We start from the raw sequence: 23,468 nt of genomic DNA on the forward strand, positions 1-23,468 counted from the left end.
TGATTTCTTAGATCTGCTACCAAAAGCACAAGCAACAAAAGACAAGATAGATGAATTGGACTTCCTCAAAATGAAAAACAGTTGTGTATAAAAGGAGCAAGGAATAAGATAATCCACCATCCAAAATGGCACAAGATGTTTGCAAACCATGTATCTGATAAAGGACTGTAGCCCACAAGCCAAGCCCTCGGTGGTCCAGTGGAGTGTCTGTGCGGCCCCTCCCGTCCTCGGTGATCAGGGGATCTCAGGCCCCACAGCACCCGAGGGGTGGACACTGGTCATCCTCAGCGCCCTCAAGGAGTGAGCGCTGGATGGTCTTGAGCCCAGATGCACTCCCATTACTGCCCTCAAAGGCTGACGGCTTCAGCATGCCTCCAGAAGGACACAGAGTATTTGCAAGTCTTTGAGAACCAAGAGAACCGTCTTCAGTTTTCTGAAAAGGGCATCTTATTATTTCACAGCATGACCATTTTCAACCTGGCTCTCAGGGGTGCTCTCCCACCTTCTTTATTTCTCTGAGAGTGGCCATGGTGGTTTGGCTGTCCCCAATCCCCACACCAGGTGACAAGGCCGGTGGGGCCAGATCCTGGTGGTCCTTAGGTTCGTTGGAGATTAACCCAGACTCTCAGCCTGAGATTGAACGTGGATGCCCCTGCTTCTCCCCATCACCAATCCTCATCTCCTCCCCTCTCTCTTTTCCTCTTGCTTTTCAGTCTCAGATTTACCTGATGGTCACCACTCACAGTTCCCACAGAGCCCAGAGATTTCTCCTTGAAGGAAAGGTTCTGGAAAATCAGAGGGATAAATAAAGAATGCAGCTGATTCCTGCCTTGTGCTGACGCCCAAGAGGGTGAGGAGAGTGAGTGTTTTCTCATTAGAATTTTAAATCCTCCAAGTAATAGATCATTGTGGGGGGGGGGGATCTGATATCTTCCTGCTCATTCTAATAATGTCATTCCTGTATTTTAATGTGGTAAATAATTTAAATCATAAATATGCTGAGGGGGAGATCCATTTAAAAAATGTTTGAGGTAACTCCAAGGGATTTACAACAAACAAGGAGACAGAACCCTGTGTCCAGACACTGGCTGAGAGATTCCTACCCTGAGCCGCAATCCCCTGGAGGGCGGAGTGGCCATGACTCTCCTCCCGCAGGTGAGCCTACACGGGCACATCCCACGTGGGACCACTGCATCGCAGAACCTTAGAGTGGCCAATGGCAGGCAGCCGGCTAGAGATGCGGACAAGAGAAGACTGCCCAGCAGCCTGGGACAACCCCGGGGTGAGGCCTTAGGAAGGGCCAGTGTCAGAGCGTCAGAGATAACTTGAAGAGAGTTCAGGCTGTTAGGGACATCGTCAGAGATGTACTTAGGGACATATTCAGGGCCTTAGTTATGGACAGGATCAGGGCATTATTTAGTGACAGCTTAGACTATAAGGGACAGCGTCAGGGCCTAAGTTAGGGACAGTGTCAGTGCTTCAGTTAGAGATAACGTGAGAGCCTTAGTTAGACACAGTTCAGGCTGTTACTTAGGGATATCTTCAGGGCCTTCGAGCCAGCATCATGGCCATAATTAGAACCAGTGTCAGGGCGTTAGTCAGGGCCAAAACTAGGGTGTTAGTTAGGGAAAGAGTCAGGCCATTAGTTACAGACAGTGTCAGGGTTTTAGGTAGGGACAGCGGCAAGTCCTTAGTTAAGAAGAGTGTCGGGGCCTCACTTAGGGGCAACGTCAGGATGTTAGTTAGGGAGAGTCAAGACATTAGAATGTCAGATTCTGAGATAGAGACAGCATCAGGGCCTTAGTTAGGGACAGTGTCAGAGACTTACCTAGGGACATATTCAGGACCTTAGTTATGGACAGAATCAGGGTGATACAGAGGAATACCTAAGGGTATTAGGGACATCTTCAGGGCCTCAATTAGGGATAGCATCAGGGTGTTAGTTAGGGAAAGAGTCAGGCCATTATTATAGATAGTGTCAGTGCCTTAGGTAGAGAGAGCATCAGGGCCTTAGTTAAGGACAGCATCAGAGACATACTTAGGGACATATTCAGGGCCTTAGTTATGAACAGGATCAGGGCGTTATTGAGAGATACATGAGGCTATTAGGGACAGCATCAGGGTGTTAGGGAAAGAGTCGGCCGTTATTATAGACAGTGTCAGTGCCTCAGGTAGAGACATCATCACAGCCTTAGTTAGGAAGAGGTCAGGGCCTTGGTGAGGGACTGGGTCAGGCCAACAGTGAGGGAAATCTAAGGCTATTAGGGACATCGTCAAGGCCTTAGATTGGGTCAGCATCAGGGCTGTAGTGTCGACCAGTGTCAGGGCATTAATGAGGGACAAAATTAGGGTGTTAGTTAGGGAAAGAGTCAGGTCATTAGTTACAGACAGTTTTAGGGCGTCAGGTAGAATCGGCATCAAGGCCTTAGTTAGGAAGAGCATCAGGGCCTCAGGTTCAGCATCAGGACATTAGTTAGGGCCAGCAACAGGGCCTTAGTTAGGGATAGTGTTGTCAGGCCCTCAGAGATAACATGAGAGCCTTAGTAAGAGACAGTTTAGGCCGTTAGTTAGGGACACTTCAGAGACTTTCTTAGGGATGTATTCAGGGCCTTAGTAATAGAATCAGGGTGTTATTTTGTCACCACTTAGGCACTAAGGGGCAGCATCAAAGCCTAAGTTAGGGAGGGTGTCAGCGTCTTGGGGATAGTGTTAGGGACTTTGTAAGTTATAGCTTAGGCCATTAGCTAGGGACAGTGTCAGGGGCTTATTAAGGGCAGTGTCAGAGACTTAATGAGGGACATCTTCAGGGCCTTAGTTATGGACAGGATCAGGTCCATACTTGGGACCAGTGTCAGGCCGTTATTTAGGGGCAGTGTCAGGGCCTTCTGTAGAGACAGCGTCAAGGCCCTTAGTTAGGAAGAGGGTCAGGGCCTTAGGACAGGGTCAGAGACGTACTTAGGCACATCTTCAGGACCTTAGTAATGGACAGGATCAGGACCACGGTGAGGGACATCTAAGTCTATTAGGGACATCGTCAGGGCCTTAGATAGGTTCAGCATCAGGGCCGTAGTTAGGACCAGTGTCAGGGTGTTATTTAGGGGCAAAATTAGGATGTTAGTTAAGGAAAAAGTCAGGAAATCAGTTACAGACAGTGTCAGCTTCTCAGGTAGAGACTTCAGGGTCTTAGTGAGAGCATCAGCATCTCAGGTAGGAACTGCATCAGGCCATTACTTAAAGACAGTGTCAAGGCCTTAATTAGGGAGAGTGTCAGGGCCTCAGAGAAAACTTGAGGACTTTAGTAAGAGACACTTCAGGCTGTTCGTTAGGGACATCATCAGGGCGTTAGTTATGGACAGGGTCAGGGTATTAGTGAAAGACAGCTCAGGCAATTAGGCACACCGTCAGGGCCTTGGTTAGGGGCAGCGTCAGGGAGTAGTTGGGGAAAGAGTGAGGCCATTAGTTAAAGACAGACTCAGGGCCTTAGATAGAGACAGCCTCAATCCTTAGTGAGGGAGAGTGTCAGGGCCTCAGTTAAAGATAATTTGAGGGCCTTTGTTAAGGACAGCCTCCAGGCCTCAGTTAGGGACAGGGTCATGGCCTCGGGACTAATTTCAGGGCCTTAGTTAGGGACAGCATCAGGGATTTAGTTAGCATAAGAGGCAAGACATTAGCTAGGGACAGGGTTAGGTTAAGGTCTAGGGATAGTGTCAGGAAATGACCTAAGGATAGTGTCAAGACCTTAGTTACTGAGAGTATCAGGGCCTTATTTAGAACCAGTGTCAGGGCTTCAGATAGGGCCAGCATCAGAGGCTGACTTAGGGAGAGCGACAGGGCCTGAGTGAGGCCTAGCGTCAGGGCCTTAGCTGGGGACCCTGTCAGGTCATGACTTAGTAGCAGCATCAGGGCCTTGGCTGGATAAGCATTAGGGTATTAAAGACATGATCAGGGCCTGAGTTAGTCACAGTGTCAAGGCCTCAGTTAGGGATAGTTTGAGGGCCTGAGTTAGGGACAGCGACAGGGCTTTCTTAGGGACAGTGTCAGGACCTTGGTTAGAAATGGGTCAGGACATTAGCTCAGGATAGTGTCCGGATTTTAGTGTTTGCCGGCAGCAGGGCCTATATTAGGGTCAGATTCCGGGCCTTAGTTAGAGACAGTGTCAGGGCCTTAGTTATCGAGAGCATTAGGGTTTCAGTTAGGATAAGAAGCAGGACATTAGCTCCAGACACAGTCAGGTTCATGGCCAGGGAAAGTGTCAGGAAATGACCTAGGGATAGCGTGAAGGCCTTAGTTATTGAGAGCATCAGGGCCTTAGTTAGGACCAGCGTCAGGGCCTTCATCAGGACCAGTGTCAGGGCTTCACGTACGGACAGCGTCAGAGCCTAACTAAGGTACGGCAACAGGGCCTAAGTGAGGTCTATCTTTAGGGCCTGAGTTAGGGACAGTGTCAGGGCATGACTTAGGAGCAGTATAAGGGCCTCTGTAGGATCAGCGTTAGGGTATTCGTTAAAGACATCAGGCCTCTGTTAGGGACAGCCTCAGGGCCTCACTTAGGGACGGCATCAGGGCTTACTTTGGGACAGTTTCAGGACCTTGGTAAGACGTGGGTCAGGATATTAGCTCAGGATAATGTCAGGACTTTAGATATTGACGGCAGCAGGGCCTTAGTTAGAGACAGTGCCAGGGCCTGAGTTAGGACTAACATCAGAGCCTTTGTTAGGTACAGTGTCAGGGACTGAGATAGGAGTAGTGTCAGGGCCTTAGGGACAGTGTCAGGGTCTGAGTTAGGTGTAGTGTCAGGGCCTTAGTTAGGGAAAGTGTCAGGGATTTAGTTAGCATAGGAGGCTCGACATTACCTAAAGACAAGGTTAGGTTAAGGTCTAGGGATAGTGTCAGGAAATGACCTAGGGATAGTGTCAAGACCTTAGTTACTTAGAGCATCAGGGCCTAATTTAGGACCAGTGTTAGGGCTTCAGGTAGGGATAGCGTCAGAGCCTGACGTAGGGAGAGCAACAGGGCCTGAGTGAGGCCTAGCGTCAGGGCCTTAGCTAGGGACAGTGTCAGGGCATGACTTAGGAGCAGCATAAGGGCCTCTGTAGGATCAGCATTCGGGTCTTCGTTAAAGACATTCTCAGGGCCTCTTTTAGGGACAGCCTCAGGGCCTCACTTAGGGACAGCGTCAGGGCTTACTTTGGGACAGTTTTAGGAGCTTAGTAAGACATGGGTGAGGATATTAGCTCAGGATAATGTCAGGACTTTAGATATTGACGGCAGCAGGGCCTTAGTTAGACACAGTGTCAGGGCCTGAGTTAGGGCTAGCATCAGAGCCTCTGTTAGGTACCGTGTCAGGGCCTGAGTTAGGAATAGTGTTAGGGCATTAGTTAGGGACAGTTCTGGGCTGGATTTAGGACGAGCATCTAGGCCTTAGTTAGGGACAGTGTCACGGCCTTGGGACTAAATTCGGGGCCTGAGTTAGGCACAGCATAAGGGCTTCAGTTAGCATAAGAGGCAGGACATTTGCTAGGGACAGGGTTAGGGTAAAGTCTAGGGATTGTGTTAGGAAATGACCTAGGGATAGTGTCAAGACCTTAGTCACTGAGAGTATCAGGGCCTTATTTAGAACCAGTATCATGGCTTCAGGTAGGGACAGTGTCAGTGCCTGACTCTGGGAGAGCGACAGGGCCTGAGTGAGGCCTAGCGTCAGGCCCTTAGCTGGGGACACTGTCAGGGCATGATGTAGGAGCAGCATCACGGCCTTTGTTGCATCAGCATTAGGGTCTTAGTTAAAGACATGATCAGGGCCTGAGTTAGTCACAGTGTCAAGGCCTCAGTTAGGCATAGCTTTAGGGTATGAGTTACGGACAGCCTCAGGTCTTCACTTAGGAACAGCGACAGGGCTTTCTTAGGGACAGTGTCAGGACCTTGGTTAGAAATGGGTCAGGATATTAGCTCAGGATAGTGTCCGGATTTTAGTTATTGCCGGCAGCAGGGCCTATATTAGGGACAGTTTCCGGGCCTTAGTTAGAGACAGTGTCAGGGCCTTAGTTAGGACTAGTCTGGGCCTTAGTTAGGGAGAGCATTAGGGCTTCAGTGAGGATAAGGGGCAGGACATTAGCTCGGGACAGAGTCAGGTTCCAGGCCAGTGGTAGTGTCAGGATATGAGCTAGGGGTAGCGTGAAGACCTTAGTTATTGAGAGCATCAGGGCCTTAGTTAGGACCAGCATCAGGGCCTTAATCAGGACCAGTGTCAAGGTTTTATGTAGGGACAGCGTCAGAGCCTAACTAAGGTACGGCACCAGGGCCTAAGTGAGGCCTATCTTTAGGGCCTGAGTGAGTGACAGTGTCAGGGCATGACCTAGGAGCAGCATAAGGGCCTCTGTAGGATCAGCCTTAGGGTCTTCGTTAAAGACATTATCAGGGCCTCTGTTAGGGACAGCCTCAGGGTCTCACTTAGGGACAGCGTCAGGGGCTTAGTTTGGGACAGTTTCAGGACCTTGGTAAGATCAGGGTCAGGGTATTAGCTCAGGATAATGTCAGGACTTAAACATTGACGGCAGCAGGGCCTTAGTTAGAGACAGTGCCAGGGCCTGAGTTAGGATTTGCATCAGAGCCTTTGTTAGGTACAGTGTCAGGGACTGAGTTAGGAGTAGTGTCAGGGCCTTAGTTAGGCTTGAGACTCCAGGACCTTCCCTGAGTTCCAAAGGGCAGATTCGAATAGTTGCTAATCAGGGAAGGGAGAGGATGCAGAGACAAGGGAGGAAGAGTCAAGAAACAATAGTGCAGCCTTGGGGCAGGATCCTGGTTTTGCCTCAAGGGATACACGTAGGAGTATCTTTGGGCTCTTTACCAACCTAAAACCCCCACAAAATAGAAGATTTTCGTGTTCTTCATTCCAGAGAAGCTCATCAAGAGACCATCTGAGGCCAGATTAAAGTGAGTTAAGGCCCCGTGCACACACTAATCCTTAGGATCAACTGTGTCCTTAAACCATTTCTGTAAAACTCCTCACCAGATCCTCCTGCATTTGGACGCACGGCTTTTGAGGGCACGCGTTTTCTGTGTCCCCCTTTGGCTGCCAAAGCATTAAAGCTATTCTTTTCTACTTCCTCCATACCTCTCTCTCTGAGATTCGATTTGGCACTGGTGCACAGAGGTCGAGTTTTCGACATCAAATTTAGTACCCAATGTGGGGCTGACTTGGGGATGGCCCCTGTGGGTCCCCTGACTTGATTGGACACTGAGATTTTCTCCACGCCAGCCTCTTTCGAGAGAGTGTAGGGTTGGAGAATTCCTTTAGAGGCCAGACCACGTGGGGCCCTTGCCTGGAAAGGCCAAGCCCCAGTCATCCCAGCAGTTAGAACTCTGGGGCAGGAGTAGATGGTGGAAGAGGGAGCACCCTAGCAGCTGCCGAGGCCGTCTTTGCCTTGAGGACATTCCTCTCTTCCTCCTGCCTGGACTGCCCCGAATGTCCTACTCCAAGGGATTATTTTGGGGAACCAGAAAAATAGCATTTGGGATGTTGCAGCACCTCAGCCAGCATGTGGTAACTCCCCTGGCATGCAATCTGGGGTCCTTTTAGCCCTGTACATTTGGGGGAACCTTGTTTCCCATTTGGGTGACTTTTCATTCCAGGAAATCTCATTTGGAAGGTGTACCACTTGGACAGAGGTCACAGGCTAAGTTGAGACTTGGAAGCTGATTTGAGTCTTGTGCTGTTTGGTTTTTGGTTTCTGTTTGGTTTCTGGTTCCTTTGGTTTGAGGCTTCCGTTGGTGGTTAGGATTTTGTTTTGTTCTTAGTCCGCATTTGAGTGTTCTGTGGTTCAAACATAAGAAGTGCTTCTTCTTCAGTTCCATCTGATAGCCAATGGGCAAAATCCTGGCAGACTGGTCAACCTATAGTTGTAAACCTAAGACTAAGAAAAGAATGAAATTCTATTGTAATCTTGTCTGGCCAGTGTATGGATACATTCTTGAAAAATGCGGAAAGGTGGTCTTTGAATGGTAGCCTAAATGACTATACTATCCTTCAGCTAGTTATTTTGTCACAGGAAGAGAAAGACAGAAGAAGTTCTATATGTTCAAGCATTTATGAAGCTACGTAATAAAGAAAGTGAGCAGCTAGGTAACAGGCTGGTGGTACAAAGAGAAAAGAAAGTCACTTTGTACTAGAGCTGGTTGTGTCTGAATGCGGAAAAAACTAAGGGGCAACATAAGATGGATACAGAAGTGATGAACATTTGTGAAAAGGGAACACTGAGGAAAGAGCTGTGCATGACCGGGATTTTCTAAGATGGATTTTGTTGGAAGTGGGTTAGGGCAAGCCTGGATTTGGTTTCTCCCTCCAAAGTTTTCTTGGAATGCTGCTTTTGATTGTGGACAGCTTGTGAGTTTCTTTGCCTGTGTCTGTGATCTGTATTTTTGTTTGAAATCTCTTTACTTTGGTTCAGTGACTAAGTGTTGTTTGGCCAATTCTAACAGTTCTTTTGATCTCCAGCTAACTTTGAGATGCTTTAGAAGGCCCTTGAGCCATCTCAGAGAGAAATGTTTGATTAGTATGTTAAATTACATGGAATTCCTAAAAATCTAGTATGTCCTGGTAAAATGTTATCAGTCATAATTCTAGTTATTTTTAAATGTTGTATGTAACAGCAATAATGGTTTCTTTTGTCATTTACATTGTGATCAAATGTTTAACCATGACCTTTTAAGTCTTTATGTGATTTATAGATAGTTACTGTTGTGCTCTAACACTTTGCAAAACTGCTCCATTTTCAAGAAGATCTATGTGAAGGACCTTTTGGCAAGCACAGGTCTCTGATAAATTTCATATCATAATGCCAAACTGGGTAAGAAATGAAAAATCTTAATGGAGAATCGGATGGCTTCATAAAGAGTTAACAAAAGGATTGGTTACTGAGTGAACTGGTGAATATGGTTATAATGTTTTTGTTTTTTTGTTACTGGCTTTGATCTGTGTTTCCCAGACACAGGGAAGTCCTTCACCTGAAGCTACTTAGGACTTGGAGCAATTGGGTAAATGACACCTCTGTATTGAAGTGTGTATTTATGAACGTTACTGTGTTGGCTTCATTTTGCCCTGATGTTTAAGAGGAAAGGAAAATTACCTAGTGAAGTTATCAGAATGTAATTACTCATGATGTATCACTGTTTGCTTTAGGTCTACTGCTAAAAGCACATGTACAATGCTTGTGTGACAATTGGGTATGAATAATAAAATGTATGGCCTATATAAAGCGTTCTCTCATTAACATACCTCTGAGCATGTTCACGATACCTGATCAGTATTCCCCCAATGTGGATTAACTAGTCAAATATAAAGGAGGCCTAGCACTGAGGGACATGATCTACACCTGGGCCAAACAGCTGAATCATTCTGGCACTGACGGATTGACATTTTGATCATCAATGCTTTCTATTGAAAGACTTGTAATCAGAAGGGAAAAAAACTCTTCACGTATTGAGGTGTGAGGAAGTCACTCTGGCTTCTACATGGTTTAACTTAAATTTTACTGACCAAAGTGGCCTGTTTTTTGGCCTTTTGGATATGAATTGTACATCTGCTTTGGCATTGAGGAGGGGAATGCATTTGACAGTCAAAAAGTAACTATGGTTCAGACATCCAAGATAAACCTAAGTGACCATTGTAGATGTGATTTAGATGCATTCCTGTATTTTTTTTTTTGTTTTTAAGTTTTTTTTTTTTGGATGTGGACCATTTTTTAAGTCTATTGAATTTGTTACAATATTGTTTCTGTTTCATGTTTTGGTTTTTAGGCCATGAGGCATGTGGGATCTTAGCTTCCTGCCCAGAGATCAAACCGGCACCCCCTGCGTTGGAAGGCGAAGTCTTAACCACTGAACCACCAGGTAAGTCCCCGCGTTCCTGTCTTGTTGAAATTGAATTTCTGAGCTATATCAGACTCAGGATGCCACTAGCCATTCTCAAAACAATGTCTGCTGGTAGCTGCAACCGTACGTTTTCAAGGACTCCTCTCTTAACGATTAAATTTCAAACAATGACGTTAGATCAGATACTAATAGAAAGATGAGACATATGTGTAGTGGTCAATAGCTCCTGTTATGGATACTTCAATACTACATCAGAAGTTAAAACCTACTTAGGTAGAATTAGACAACTGGCTGTGAAGTCTCTCTGAAGTGCCAGTTCCAGACCAGGTTTCAGACTTATTCTCCTGAATTCCTAAGGGAATGAGATCTATTTTTACTATTAAAATTTCAGTTGTTACTCCTCCTGTTTTAACTGGATTGGTTGCACCAAAATGGGGGACCAAGGGACTGAGATCTTAATCATACGAGTCTCAGGTACAGGACTTGGAACTCAAATATTTCTAACTTGGTATCCATTCCCCTAGATTTAGGCAGGACTGCGCCCCATTTCAGCAAGAAGTAGCCAGAGCGGTCATCACCCTGTTCCTTGAAGGATGTGGGGAAAGATAAAAGTGAAGTGGGGATTAAAACTGAGTCCCCTGAAAACCGAGCTCCTGTGCCAAGTTTATGATTAATGTCTCAGTCTGAAATGATTATTCCTTTTCTTGTCAAAAATCTGTTCTCCTCAAGATTGAGGAGTATCCAGAAGAGGAGGAGTGAAACTGAGAGGGACTCTGTGGTGTCCTGGGCACAGAAGCCTTTCTGTGTGCCTCCTAACTTGTTTGTAGGGAATAGACTAGAGACTCCAGGACCTTCCCTGAGTTCCAAAGGGAAAATTCAAATAGTTGTTAATCATGGAAGTGAGGGGATGCAGAGACAGGGAGGAACAGTCACGAAACAATAGTGCACCCTTGAGGCAGGGTCCTGGTTCTGCCTCAAGGGATACACATAACAATATCTTTGAGCTCCTTAAAGAACTAAAACCCCCAACAAATGGAAGATGTTAGCATTCTTCATTCCAGAGGAGCTCAATCAAGAAACTATCTGAGACCAGATTAAAGGAGTGCAGGCCCTGCATACACACTGATCCTTATGAGCAACCACACCCTTGAACCATCGCTCTAAAACACCAAATCCTCCCGCATTGGGACACACAGCTGTTGAGGGCACGAGGCTACTGTGTCCTCCATTGGCTGGCAGAGTGATAAAACTAATCTTTTCTATTTTTCCAAAACACTGTTCTCAAGATTTGATTCAGAACCGGTGCAGAGAGGCTGATTATTCAGTATCAGTTAGGTACGGAGTCAGGCAGTTAGTTAGAAACAGTGTCAGGTCTATAGTTATGGAAAGCCTCAGGGAATTAGGGAGGGAGAGACCAAGATATTACAGACAGCATCAGATCCTGAGCTGGGGAGAGTGTCAGGGCATGACGTAGGACCAGCATCAGGACTGTAGTTAGGATCAGCATCACGGTCTTAGTTAAAGTTATTGCCAGGACCTGAGTTAGGCAAAGTGTCAGGGCCTGAGTTAGGGACAGCTTCAGGGCCTGAGTTAGGGACAATGTCAGGGACTGAGTGAGGCCTAGCGTCAGGGTCTTAGCTAGGATCAGCATCAGGGCCTTAGTTAAAGACATTATCAGGGCCTGAGTTAGGTACAGCAACAGGGCTTCAAGGAGACAGCCTCAGGGCCACACTTTGGGATGGCATCAGGACTTTAGTAGGGACAGTGTCAGGACCATGGTAAGAGATGGATCAAGATACTAGCTCAGGATAGTGTCAGCACATTAGTTATTGACGGCAGCAAGGCTGACGTTAGGGACAGCTTCAGGGCCTTAGTTAGGGACAGCGTCAGAACCTGAGTTAGACCAAACATCAGGGCCTAAGGTAAGACTAGGGTCAGGGCCTTTGTTAGGGACAATGTCAGGGCCAGAGTTAGGCCTAGCATGAGGGCCTGAATTAGGCTGGGCGTCAGGGCCTTAGTTAGGGACAGCCTCAGGGCCTCACTTAGGGACAGTGTCAGGGCTTACTTAGGGACAGTGTCAGTACATTGGTAAGAGATAGGTCAGGATATTAGCTCAGGATAGAGTCAGGACTTTCGTTATCGACAGCAGCAGGGCCTTAGTTAGGGACAGTGTGAGGGCGTTAGTTACAACTAACGTCGAGCCTTTGTTAGGTACAGTGTCAGGGGCTGAGTTAGGAGTAGTGTCAGGGCCTTAGTTAGGGACAGTGTGAGGGCCTGAGTTAGGACAAGCATCCAGGCCGTAGTTAGGGACAGTGTCAGGGCCTTGGGACTAATTTCAGGGCCTTAGTTAGGGAGAGCATCAGGGCTTTAGTTAGCATAAGAGGCAAGACATTGGCTAGGGACAGGGTTAGGTTAAGGTCTAGGAATAGTGTCAGGAAATGAGCTAGGGATAGTGTCAAGACCTTACTTACAGAGAGTATCAGGGCCTTACTCAGGGCTAGTGTCAGGGCTTCAGGTGGGGACAGTGTCAGAGCCTGACTTAGGGAGAGCGACGGAGCCTGAGTAAGACCTAGCGTCAGGGCCTTAGCTAGGGACAGTGTCAGGGCATGACTTAGGAAGAGCATCAGGGTCTCAAAGACATTTTGAGGGTCTGAGTTAGGTACAGTGTCTGGGCCTGAGTTAGGGACAGACTCAGGGCTTCACTTAGGGACAGAATCAGGGCTTACATAGGGACAGTGTCAGGACCTTGGTAAGAGATGGGTCAGGATATTAGCTCAGGATAGTGTCAGGCCTTTAGTTATTGCCGGCCGCAGGGTCTATATTAGGGACAGCTTCCGGGCCTTAGTTAGAGACAGTGTCACGGCGTTAGTTAGGACTAGTCAGGGCCTTAGTTAGGCAGAGCAATAGGCTTCAGTTAGGATAGGAGGCAGGACATTAGCTAGGGACAGGATGAGGTTAAGGTCTAGGGATAGTGTCAGGAAATGACCTAGGGATAGTGTCAAGACCTTACTGACAGTATCAGGGCCTTATTTAGGACCAACGTCAGGGCTTCGGGTAGGGACAATGTCAGAGCCTGACTTAGGGAGAGCGACAGGGCCTGAGTGAGGCCGAGCGTCAGGGACTTAGCTAGGGACAGTATCGGCATGACTTACGAGTAGCATCATGGCCTTCGTAGGATCAGCATTAGGTTCTTAGTTAGGATAAGAGGCAGGACATTAGCTAGGGACAGAGCCAAGTTATGGGCTAGGGATAGCGTGAAGACCTTAGTTATTGAGAGCATCAGGGCCTTATATAGGAACAGCGTCATGGCCTTATTCAGGACCAGTGTCAGGGCTTGATGTAGGGACAGCTTCAGAGACTGACTAAGGTACAGTGACAGGGAATACCTGAGGACTCTCTCAGTTAGCACCTGAGTTAGGGACTGTGTCAGGGCAGGACTTAGGAGGAGCATAACGGCCTCATTAGGATCAGCATCAGGGTCTTTGTTAAAGACATTATTAGGGCTTCTGTTAGAGACAACCTCAGGGCTTCACTTAGGGAGAGCGTCAGGGCTTATTTAGGGACAATTTCAGGAACTTGGTAAGAGACGGGTCCAGAAATTAGCTCAGGATAGTGTCAGGACTTTAGATATTGACAGCAGCATGGCCTTAGGGACAGTGTCAGGAGCTTAGTTAGGACTAGCATCAGAGCCTTTGCTAGGTACAGTGTGAGGGACTGAGTTAGGAGTAGTGTCAGGGCCTTAGTTAGGGACAGTGTCATGGTCTGAGTTAGGTGTAGTGTCAGGGCCTTAGTTAGGGACAGGGTCAGGGCCTTAGTTAGGGACCGCATTATTCCTTCAGGTAGCTTAAGAGGCAGGACATTAGCTATGGACCGAGTCAGGTTATGGGCTAGGGATAAGGTCAGGAAAGGAGCGAGGGATAGTTTAAAGGCCTTAGCTATTGAGGGCATCAGGGCCTTATTTAGGACCAGCGTCATGGCCTTAGGTAAGGACAGTGTCAGGGCAAGGCTTAGGAGGAGCATAAGGGCCCCTGTAGGATCAGCATCAGGGTGTTTGTTAAAGACATTATCAGGGTCTCTGTTATGGACAGCCTCAGGGCCTCACTTAGGGACAGCGTCAAGGCTCACTTAGGGACAGTTTCAGGACCTTAGTAAGAGATGGGTCAGGATATAAGCTCAGGATAGTGTTAGCACTTTAGATATTGATGGCCGCAGGGCCTTTGTTAGGGACAGTGTCAGTGCCTGAGCTAGGTGGAGTGTCAGGGCCTTAGTTAGGGACAGTGTCAGGGCCTTAGTTAGGACTAGTATCAGAGCCTTTGTTGGGTATCGTGTCAGGGCCTGAGTTAGGAGTAGTGTCAGGGCCTTAGTTAGGGACAGTGTCAGGGCCTTAGTTAGGACTAGTATCAGAGCCTTTGTTGGGTATCGTGTCAGGGCCTGAGTTAGATGTAGTGTCAGGGCCTTAGTTAGGGACAGTGTCAGGGCCTTAGTTAGGACTAGCATCAGAGCCTTTGTTAGGAATCATGTGAGAGCCTGAGTTAGGATTAGTGTCAGGGCCTTAGTTAGGGACAGTGTCAGGGCCTTAGTTAGGACTAGTATCAGAGCCTTTGTTGGGTATCGTGTCAGGGCCTGAGTTAGATGTAGTGTCAGGGCCTTAGTTAGGGACAGTGTCAGGGCCTTAGTTAGGACTAGCATCAGAGCCTTTGTTAGGAATCATGTGAGAGCCTGAGTTAGGATTAGTGTCAGGGCCTTAGTTAGGGACAGTGTCAGGGCCTGAGTTAGGTGTAGTGTCAGGGCCTTAGTTAGGGACAGTGTCAGGGCCTTGGTTAGGACTAGCATCAGAGCCTTCGTTAGGGACAGTGTCAGAGTCTTAGTTAGGATTAGTGTCAGGGCCTTTTGTTAGGTACAGTGTCAGGTCCTGAGTTAGGAATAGGGTTAGGGCCTTAGTTAGGGACAGTATCAGGCCCTGGCTTAGGACGAGCATCTAGGCCTTAGTTAGGGACAGTATCATGGCCTTGGGACTAAATTCAGGGCCTGAGTTAGGCACAGCATAAGGGCTTTAGTTAGCATAAGAGGCAGGAGGTTAGCTAGGGACAGGGTCAGGTTAACATCTAGGGATAGTGTCACGAAATGACCTAGGGGTAGTGTCAAGACCTCAGTTACTGAGAGGATCAGGGCCTTCTTTAGAACCAGTGTCAGGGCTTCAGGTAGGGACAGCGTCAGAGGCTGACTTAGGGAGAGCGACAGGGCCTGAGTGAAGCCTAACGTCAGGGCATTAGCTAGGGACATTTTCAGGGCATGACTTAGGAGCAGCATCAGGGCCTTTGTAGGATCAGCATTAGGGTCTTAGTTAAAGACATGATCAAGGTCTGAGTTAGTCGCAGCGTCAAGGCCTCAGTTAGGGATAGCTCAGGGACTGAGTTAGGGACAACCTCAGGGCTTCACTTAGGGATAGCGACAGGGCTTTCTTAGGGACAGTGTCAGGACCTTGGTTAGAGATGGGTCAGGATATGAGCTCAGGATAGCGTCAGGATGTTAGATATGGCCGGCAGCATAGCCTATATTAGGGACAGATTCCGGGCCTTAGTTAGAGACAGTATTAGGGCCTTAGTTAGGGAGAGCATTATGGCTTCAGTTAGCATAAGAGGCAGGACATTAGCTTGGGACAGAGTCAGATTCCAGGCTAGGGATAGTGTCAGGAAATGAGCTAGGGATAGAGTGAAGACCTTAGTTATTGACAGCATCAGGGCCGTAGTTAGGACCACCGTCAAGGCCATAGTTAGGATCAGTGTCAGGGCCTTAATCAGGACCAGTGTCAGGGCTTCAGGTAGGGACAGCGTCAGAGGCTGAGTTAGGGAGAGCGACGGGGCCTGAGTGAGGCCTAGCGTCAGGCCCTTAGCTGGGGACACTGTCAGGGCATAACTTAGGAGCAGCATCAGGGTCTTTGTTGGATCAACATTAGGGTCTTAGTTAAAGACATGATCAGGGCCTGAGTTAGTCACAGCGTCAAGGCCTCAGTTAGGGACAGCCTCAGGGCCTCACTTAGGGACAGCGTCAAGGCTCACTTAGGGACAGTTTCAGGACCTTAGTGCGAGATGGGTCAGGATATAAGCTCAGGATAGTGTCAGGACTTTAGATATTGATGGCAGCAGGGCCTTTGTTAGGGACAGTGTCAGGACCTGAGTTAGGTGTAGTATCAGGGCCTTAGTTAGGGACAGTGTCACGGCCTTAGTTAGGGCTAGCGTCAGAGCCTTTGTTAGGTATCGTGTCAGGGCCTGAGTTAGGAGTAGTGTCAAGAACTTAGTTCGGGACAGTGTCAGGGCCTTAGTTACGCCTAGCATCAGAGCCTTCGTTAGGTATCGTGTCAGTGCCTGGGATAGGAGTAGTGTCAGGGCCTGAGTTAGGGCCAGTGTCAGGGCCTGAGTTAGGAGTAATGTCAGGGCCTTAGTTAGGGACAGTGTCAGGGCCTGAGGTAGGCGTAATGTCAGGGCCTTAGTTAGGGACAGTGTCAGGGCCTGAATTAGAACTAGCATCATAGCCTTTGTTATATATTGTATCACGGCCTGAGCTAGGAGTAGTGTCAGAGCCTTAGTAAGGAACAGTGTCAGGGCCTTAGGACCAGCATCAGAGTCTATGTTAGGAATCGTGTCAGAGCCTCAGTTAGGAGTAGTGTCAGGGCCTTAGTTAGGGACAGTGTCAGAGCCTGAGTTAGGTGTAGTGTCAGGGCCTGAGTTAGGTGTAGTGTCAGGGCCTTAGTTAGGACTAGCATCAGAGCCTTTGTTAGGAATCGTGTGAGAGTCTGAGTTAGGATTAGTGTCAGGGCCTTAGTTAGGGACAGTGTCAGGGCCTTGGTTAGGACTAGCATCAGAGCCTTCATTAGGCACAGTGTCAGAGTCTTAGTTAGGACTAGTGTCAGGGCCTTTTGTTAGGTACAGTGTCAGGTCCTGAGTTAGGAATAGGGTTAGGGCCTTAGTTAGGGACAGTATCAGGCCCTGACTTAGGACGAGCATCTAGGCCTTAGTTAGGGACAGTATCACGGCCTTGGGACTAAATTCAGGGCCTGAGTTAGGCACAGCATAAGGGCTTTAGTTAGCATAAGAGGCAGGAGGTTAGCTAGGGACAGGGTCAGGTTAACATCTAGGGATAGTGTCAGGAAATGACCTAGGGATAGTGTCAAGACCTCAGTTACTGAGAGGATCAGGGCCTTCTTTAGAACCAGTGTCAAGGCTTCAGGTAGGGACAGCGTCAGAGGCTGACTTAGGGAGAGCGACAGGGCCTGAGTGAAGCCTAACGTCAGGGCATTAGCTAGGGACATTTTCAGGGCATGACTTAGGAGCAGCATCAGGGCCTTTGTAGGATCAGCATTAGGGTCTTAGTTAAAGACATGATCAAGGTCTGAGTTAGTCGCAGCGTCAAGGCCTCAGTTAGGGATAGCTCAGGGACTGAGTTAGGGACAGCCTCAGGGCTTCACTTAGGGATAGCGACAGGGCTTTCTTAGGGACAGTGTCAGGACCTTGGTTAGAGATGGGTCAGGATATGAGCTCAGGATAGTGTCAGGATGTTAGATATGGCCGGCAGCATAGCCTATATTAGGGACAGATTCCGGGCCTTAGTTAGAGACAGTATTAGGGCCTTAGTTAGGGAGAGCATTATGGCTTCAGTTAGCATAAGAGGCAGGACATTAGCTTGGGACAGAGTCAGATTCCAGGCTAGGGATAGTGTCAGGAAATGAGCTAGGGATAGAGTGAAGACCTTAGTTATTGACAGCATCAGGGCCGTAGTTAGGACCACCGTCAAGGCCATAGTTAGGATCAGTGTCAGGGCCTTAATCAGGACCAGTGTCAGGGCTTCAGGTAAGGACAGCGTCAGAGGCTGAGTTAGGGAGAGCGACGGGGCCTGAGTGAGGCCTAGCATCAGGCCCTTAGCTGGGGACACTGTCAGGGCATAACTTAGGAGCAGCATCAGGGTCTTTGTTGGATCAACATTAGGGTCTTAGTTAAAGACATGATCAGGGCCTGAGTTAGTCACAGCGTCAAGGCCTCAGTTAGGGATAGCTTCAGGGCCGGAGTTAGGGACAGCCTCAGGGCCTCACTTAGGGACAGCGTCAAGGCTCACTTAGGGACAGTTTCAGGACCTTAGTGCGAGATGGGTCAGGATATAAGCTCAGGATAGTGTCAGGACTTTAGATATTGACGGCAGCAGGGCCTTTGTTAGGGACAGTGTCAGGACCTGAGTTAGGTGTAGTATCAGGGCCTTAGTTAGGGACAGTGTCACGGCCTTAGTTAGGGCTAGCATCAGAGCCTTTGTTAGGTATCGTGTAAGGGCCTGAGTTAGGAGTAGTGTCAAGAACTTAGTTCGGGACAGTGTCAGGGCCTTAGTTACGCCTAGCATCAGAGCCTTCGTTAGGTATCGTGTCAGTGCCTGGGATAGGAGTAGTGTCAGGGCCTGAGTTAGGAGTAATGTCAGGGCCTTAGTTAGGGACAGTGTCAGGGCCTGAGTTAGGTGTAGTGTCAAGGCCTTAGTTATGACAGTGTCAGGGCCGTAGTTAGAACTAGCATCATAGCCTTTGTTATATATTGTATCACGGCCTGAGTTAGGAGTAGTGTCAGAGCCTTAGTAAGGAACAGTGTCAGGGCCTTAAAACCAGCATCAGAGTCTATGTTAGGAATCGTGTCAGAGCCTCAGTTAGGAGTAGTGTCAGGGCCTTAGGGACAGTGTCAGGGCCTGAGTTAGGTGTAGTGTCATGGCCTTAGTTAGGGACAGTGTCAGGGCCTTAGTTAGGACTAGCATCAGAGCCTTTGTTAGGAATCGTGTGAGAGCCTGAGTTAGGATTAGTGTCAGGGCCTTAGTTAGGGACAGTGTCAGGGCCTGAGTTAGGTGTAGTGTCAGGGCCTTAGTTAGGGACAGTGTCAGGGCCTTGGTTAGGACTAGCATCAGAGCCTTTGTTAGGGACAGTGTCAGGGTCTTAGTTAGGATTAGTGTCAGGGCCTTTTGTTAGGTACAGTGTCAGGTCCTGAGTTAGGAATAGGGGTAGGGCCATAGTTAGAGACAGTATCACGGCCTTGGGACTAAATTCAGGGCCTGAGTTAGGCACAGCACAAAGGCTTTAGTTAGCGTAAGAGGCAGGAGGTTAGCTAGGGACAGGGTCAGGTTAACATCTAGGGACAGTGTCAGGAAATAACCTAGGGATAGTGTCAAGACCTCAGTTACTGAGAGGATCAGGGCCTTCTTTAGAACCAGTGTCAGGGCTTCAGGTAGGGACAGCGTCAGAGGCTGACTTAGGGAGAGCGACAGGGCCTGAGTGAAGCCTAACGTCAGGGCATTAGCTAGGGACGTTTTCAGGGCATGACTTAGGAGCAGCATCAGGGCCTTTGTAGGGTCAGCATTAGGGTCTTAGTTAAAGACATGACCAGGGCCTGAGTTAGGAGTAGTTTCAGGGCCTTAGTTAAGGACAGTGTCAGGGCCTTAGTTAGGACTAGCATCAGAGCCTTTGTTAGCTATTGTGTCAGGGACTGAGTTAGGGACAGGTTCGTGGCCTTTATTAGGGCTAAGTTTAGGGTTAGGGTTAGGGTTTTAGGGTTGGGGCTAGGGTTAGGGTTAAGGGTTAGGGTTTACGGTTTAAGGTTAAGGGGAGGGTGAGGGTTAGTGTTAGAGGGTTAGGGTTATATTTCCAGAGCCATAAGAAAACACTCTGCTTAGAATTCTTCAATGTCCGCGTACCTGAAGTCACTCTGCGCGAGAAGAAAGTCAGCATCCTACCATGTTCTGTTGCTCAGGGGAAACCCAACGTGAGGACTTGCCTTGAGGTAAGGCCCTGAATTGCCATGCAGAAGCGGAGGTGTGCAGCAATTTCCATGAGGCCGTAGCCACTGCTCTGCATTATTTTAACGTCAGTACGCTTTGCAGGACATCTAGGAGCCTCGCGCATGGGCACCCTATTCCCTGCAAGAACACTGAGTACCCCCAGGCCCCCCTGGGCCTGCTAAGCCACATCCAGGCCCGTAGCCCTTCAGAGCCACTGTGTGTATGCCGAGTGTAGGGCAACACGATGCACTCTTTCTTGGGACAGCTTGATTTCCCCAACACTCCCACAGGTTCACGTACACACTTCTACAACGTCTAACATGCCGTGGAAGTTTGACTCATTGCCCTAGTCTGAGCTGCACTGAGAAAGACCCTCGGCTTCGCATTCCATCTAGGACCTCCTGCCTGAATTCATCCTGCCTCCAGGAGAAAGTCGGCTTGCGTTCTGACTGCAACTAAAGCCCAGTTCCTCGTGGAACACTGCAGGCTTTTGAAGAGCCACAGGCCCGGAGGCCTAGCTGGGGCGTTCCTTGGTTGAGGCGGTTCACTAGATGCAGAACACCGTGCTTCGATGAGTTGATTCAGGGAAGGAACCACTGGGTAACCTGTGTCTCTCTGGACTTGTTAGAAAGCACAGGGATGTATGCTGCGTGTGCCCATGGAAATGGGGGCCTGATGGAACTAGCCTTGCTTTCCCATTTGGAAAGCTCCATTCATGCTGCCTTGAAGCTACTTGAAATTGACTGCTGTTGACAGGCCACTAGCCACTGTACGCATGGCTCTGGGAAGAAAATGAGTTTTCTCTAGCTAAACCGGGTGCTTCCATGGCCGGGGTGGAGCTCATCCTGCCATGCTCCAGAGCTAAAGGGAAACTCAACGTGAGTACTGGCCTCGAGGTAAGGCCCTGAGTAGCCGTGCAGAAAGGGAGGCATGCAGCTGTTTCCATGAGGTCTTAGTCGCTGTTGTGCTTTATTTTAAAGGAAGTACCCTTTTCAGGACTCCTAGGCCCCTCGTGTGTGCATCATTTTCCCTCCAAGATCACTGAGTACCTCCAGACCGCTGTGGGCCTGCTGAGCAACATCGAGACCCATAGGTCGGTCCCTCGGAGGCCCTCTGGGTATGCCGAGCAAAGGGCAACATGCTACACTCTTCCTTAAGAGAACTAGATTTCCTCAGCACTCCAACAGCTTTAGGAAAACGTTTCTAGCCCGTCTAACACGCCATGGAATTGTGCCTCATTGCCCTATTGTGAGCTGCACTGAAAAAGCACTGTGCTAAGCATTCCTTCTAGGACCTCCTGCCTGAAGTCACCCTGCCTCCAGGAGAACGTCGGCTCGCGTTCCAACTGCAAGGAAAGCACAGTTCTTCGTGTAACACTGCAGGCTTTTGGAGCAAGCACAGGCCCGGAGGCCTAACTCAGGCATTCCTTAGTTGAGGCAGTTCACTACACACAGAACACCCCGTGTAGAAACGCTGATTCAGGGAAGTGCCCAGTGTGTAGCTCGTGTCTCTTTTCACTTGTTAGAAAGCACGTGTAAGTGTGCTGCGTGTCCGCCGGGAAATGGGTGCCTGACGGCAGAAGCCATTTCATCAGAGGTGTTGGGAGTGTGTAGAGGCGTTATATTCCTGTTGTGTGTCCTGCAGGCATCCCATGAAAGACCAGAATCTAGGTCAACTTGGGCAAGCCACTTAACTGAGCCTCAGCTTTCTTTATTTGTAAGGTGGGCACCACAGCGCTTCCCTCCCGTATTCATGGCGATAACCTGGCAACAAACGTACACCATGTGGCCCCACTTTGAAATCTTTAAAGAGGTCTGCCAATAAAAGTGTCTGTAGGTTGTACCTTCCCTGCAATGACACACCTGGTCCAAGGTGGAGAGGTTTCAGGAGTGAGCAGTTTGCCCTTCAAATGAATGGACAGAGCTCAGCCAGCGGCGCCCCTTCACTGAGACCCTGGCTGCCGAGGTACACACTTTCCATGTATCCAGGCTAGTTTCAGATGGAGACTGAGAGGGAAAATAGGCAGGTGTAAGGATGCAATCCTCAAATCTTTGGTTTCAAATAATCCATCCCAAACTGCTACCCGAGCCCCCCAGTATCAAAAAGGAAACATGTTATAGACCCAGAAAAATGTGTTTCCCAAAAGACCTAGGTTTGCCCTCATAGTCATCAGTATCTAAAATAGAAGTAGCAGTACACTTAAAATCTTAAACTTCTATGTATTTAGGGACCAAAGGCATTTTCATCAGAAAGAAAAGGGATTTAATAATGAAACCACAGAGAGATAAATTGTTTTCAAGCCCCTGATAAGAGAGGGGAGAAATGTCAACCTCGTGGGAGTTGCAGAATCAGCAGTTAGGATTTTTGGATGCCAACTCTGGTGGAGAAGAGACTCCAGCCTGTACCCTCCCCACCCACCCTCCCCGGTATGCCTGGTTAGGAGGTGAGTCCTGCAGGCACGGTGGCCCCTGGGCTGGCCGGAGCGGCAGGATGAGTGCAGGGGTTCCTGAACAGAACAGTTTACCCTCCCTCCCCAGAGACACCTAGCAATGTCTGGAGGGTGGGCTAGTGGCAGGTGGCCAGGGACGCTGCTAAACACACTACAATGCCCAGGACAAAGCCCACCACAGAGAACGATTCAGCCCAGAATGTCAGCAGTGCTGAGGATGAGAAACCTATGTATGTGGTAATGCTGGCCTCCAGGAGAAGTTCAGGAGACAGCCCAACCCTCTTCCTGCCCACAAGGGGGGGATGGTCCTCTCCTGTAGCTTGCTCCAATTTAAGGACCTTTTGCTGTCCGCTGTTGGTGAGTGACCCGGTGCCCTGGCTTTAGGAGTCGGGGCCTGAGGGCCTCGTTAGCTCCCCGAATTCTGTGCACTCAGAGTGCGCTTTACCCCCACGCTCCCTGCTGTTGTAGAGCAGGGTCTGAAAAGCCAGAGGGAGTGGCTGCTGGATTTGGTGCTAGCAGGCTTGGTCTTGGCGTCACTGGTAATGTACAGGGTGATATTTGGGGTAGAAAGAGACAAATTAGGCCGATTCGTAGCGAGGTGGTGGCTGCTCTGCGGAACGCCCCTGAGTTGCGAGGTTCTGGGACCGCTGATCAGTAGCAGAGGTGTGACGAGGACACAGCCTCACACTGTGCCCCACGGCCTGGGCCTTTCGGAGTTGGCCTCTTCAGAAGGCTCTCCCAGGCACAGACCACCCCATCCCCGAGCCCCAGCACGCTGGCCCCTCCGCACTGGACATGTAGGGGTAGCGCGGGGTGTGGTGTCCACGCCAGACTGAAGTCCAGGTCGGAGGGGCTCAGCCTGAGGCTGAAAGGAGATGGATGGATCAGTAGGTTGGTGGCGGTGTCTCCTGGGAGGGAATCACAGGGAATTGTTACTTCTCAGTTATCTTCTGCATTTTAAAAACTTCTGCCATGAGTACGCATTTCTGTAACCAAAACCTTATCAGAGTGGAAGCTTAGTGGGGCAGCTTTGCAAAAGGACCCTGCCTGACTCTTGACCCGCCTGTGTGCCTAAATGCGCATGCAGCTGGGGCTTGGTCAGCAGTGGTGACCTCCTGAAGCTATTTACAACCTGTAAGCGGTGTGTGCTCCTCCACAGGATACCTCAGTTCTCTGACTCTCAGGTTCTTCTTCTGTGGAGAAAAAGGGCAGATATGTTCTACAAATGTCCACAGTTCCCCGTGGAGAAGGTACCTCTGGGCATGAACATGTGCTGGAGTGGCATGATGCTGGGGTCTGCCCCTCGCAGCTCAATCTCAAAGACTCCAAGCAGAGCTACCTATTTTATATTTTT

At 49.0% G+C, this 23,468-nt stretch overlaps 1 long non-coding RNA gene across 1 annotated transcript; it reads left to right on the plus strand.

Moving 5' to 3' along the window:
• The first annotated feature begins 785 nt into the window (after nt 1-785).
• Nucleotides 786-22,781, plus strand: LOC133101617 (uncharacterized). The gene is made up of 3 exons (XR_009702665.1): nt 786-859; nt 9,793-9,885; nt 19,956-22,781. It is a non-coding gene; the product is annotated as an uncharacterized LOC133101617 (long non-coding RNA).
• Nucleotides 22,782-23,468: the final 687 nt, after the last annotated feature.

This window comes from Eubalaena glacialis, chromosome 1 (genome assembly GCF_028564815.1).
Source record: "Eubalaena glacialis isolate mEubGla1 chromosome 1, mEubGla1.1.hap2.+ XY, whole genome shotgun sequence".
Lineage (NCBI taxonomy): Eukaryota > Metazoa > Chordata > Mammalia > Artiodactyla > Balaenidae > Eubalaena > Eubalaena glacialis.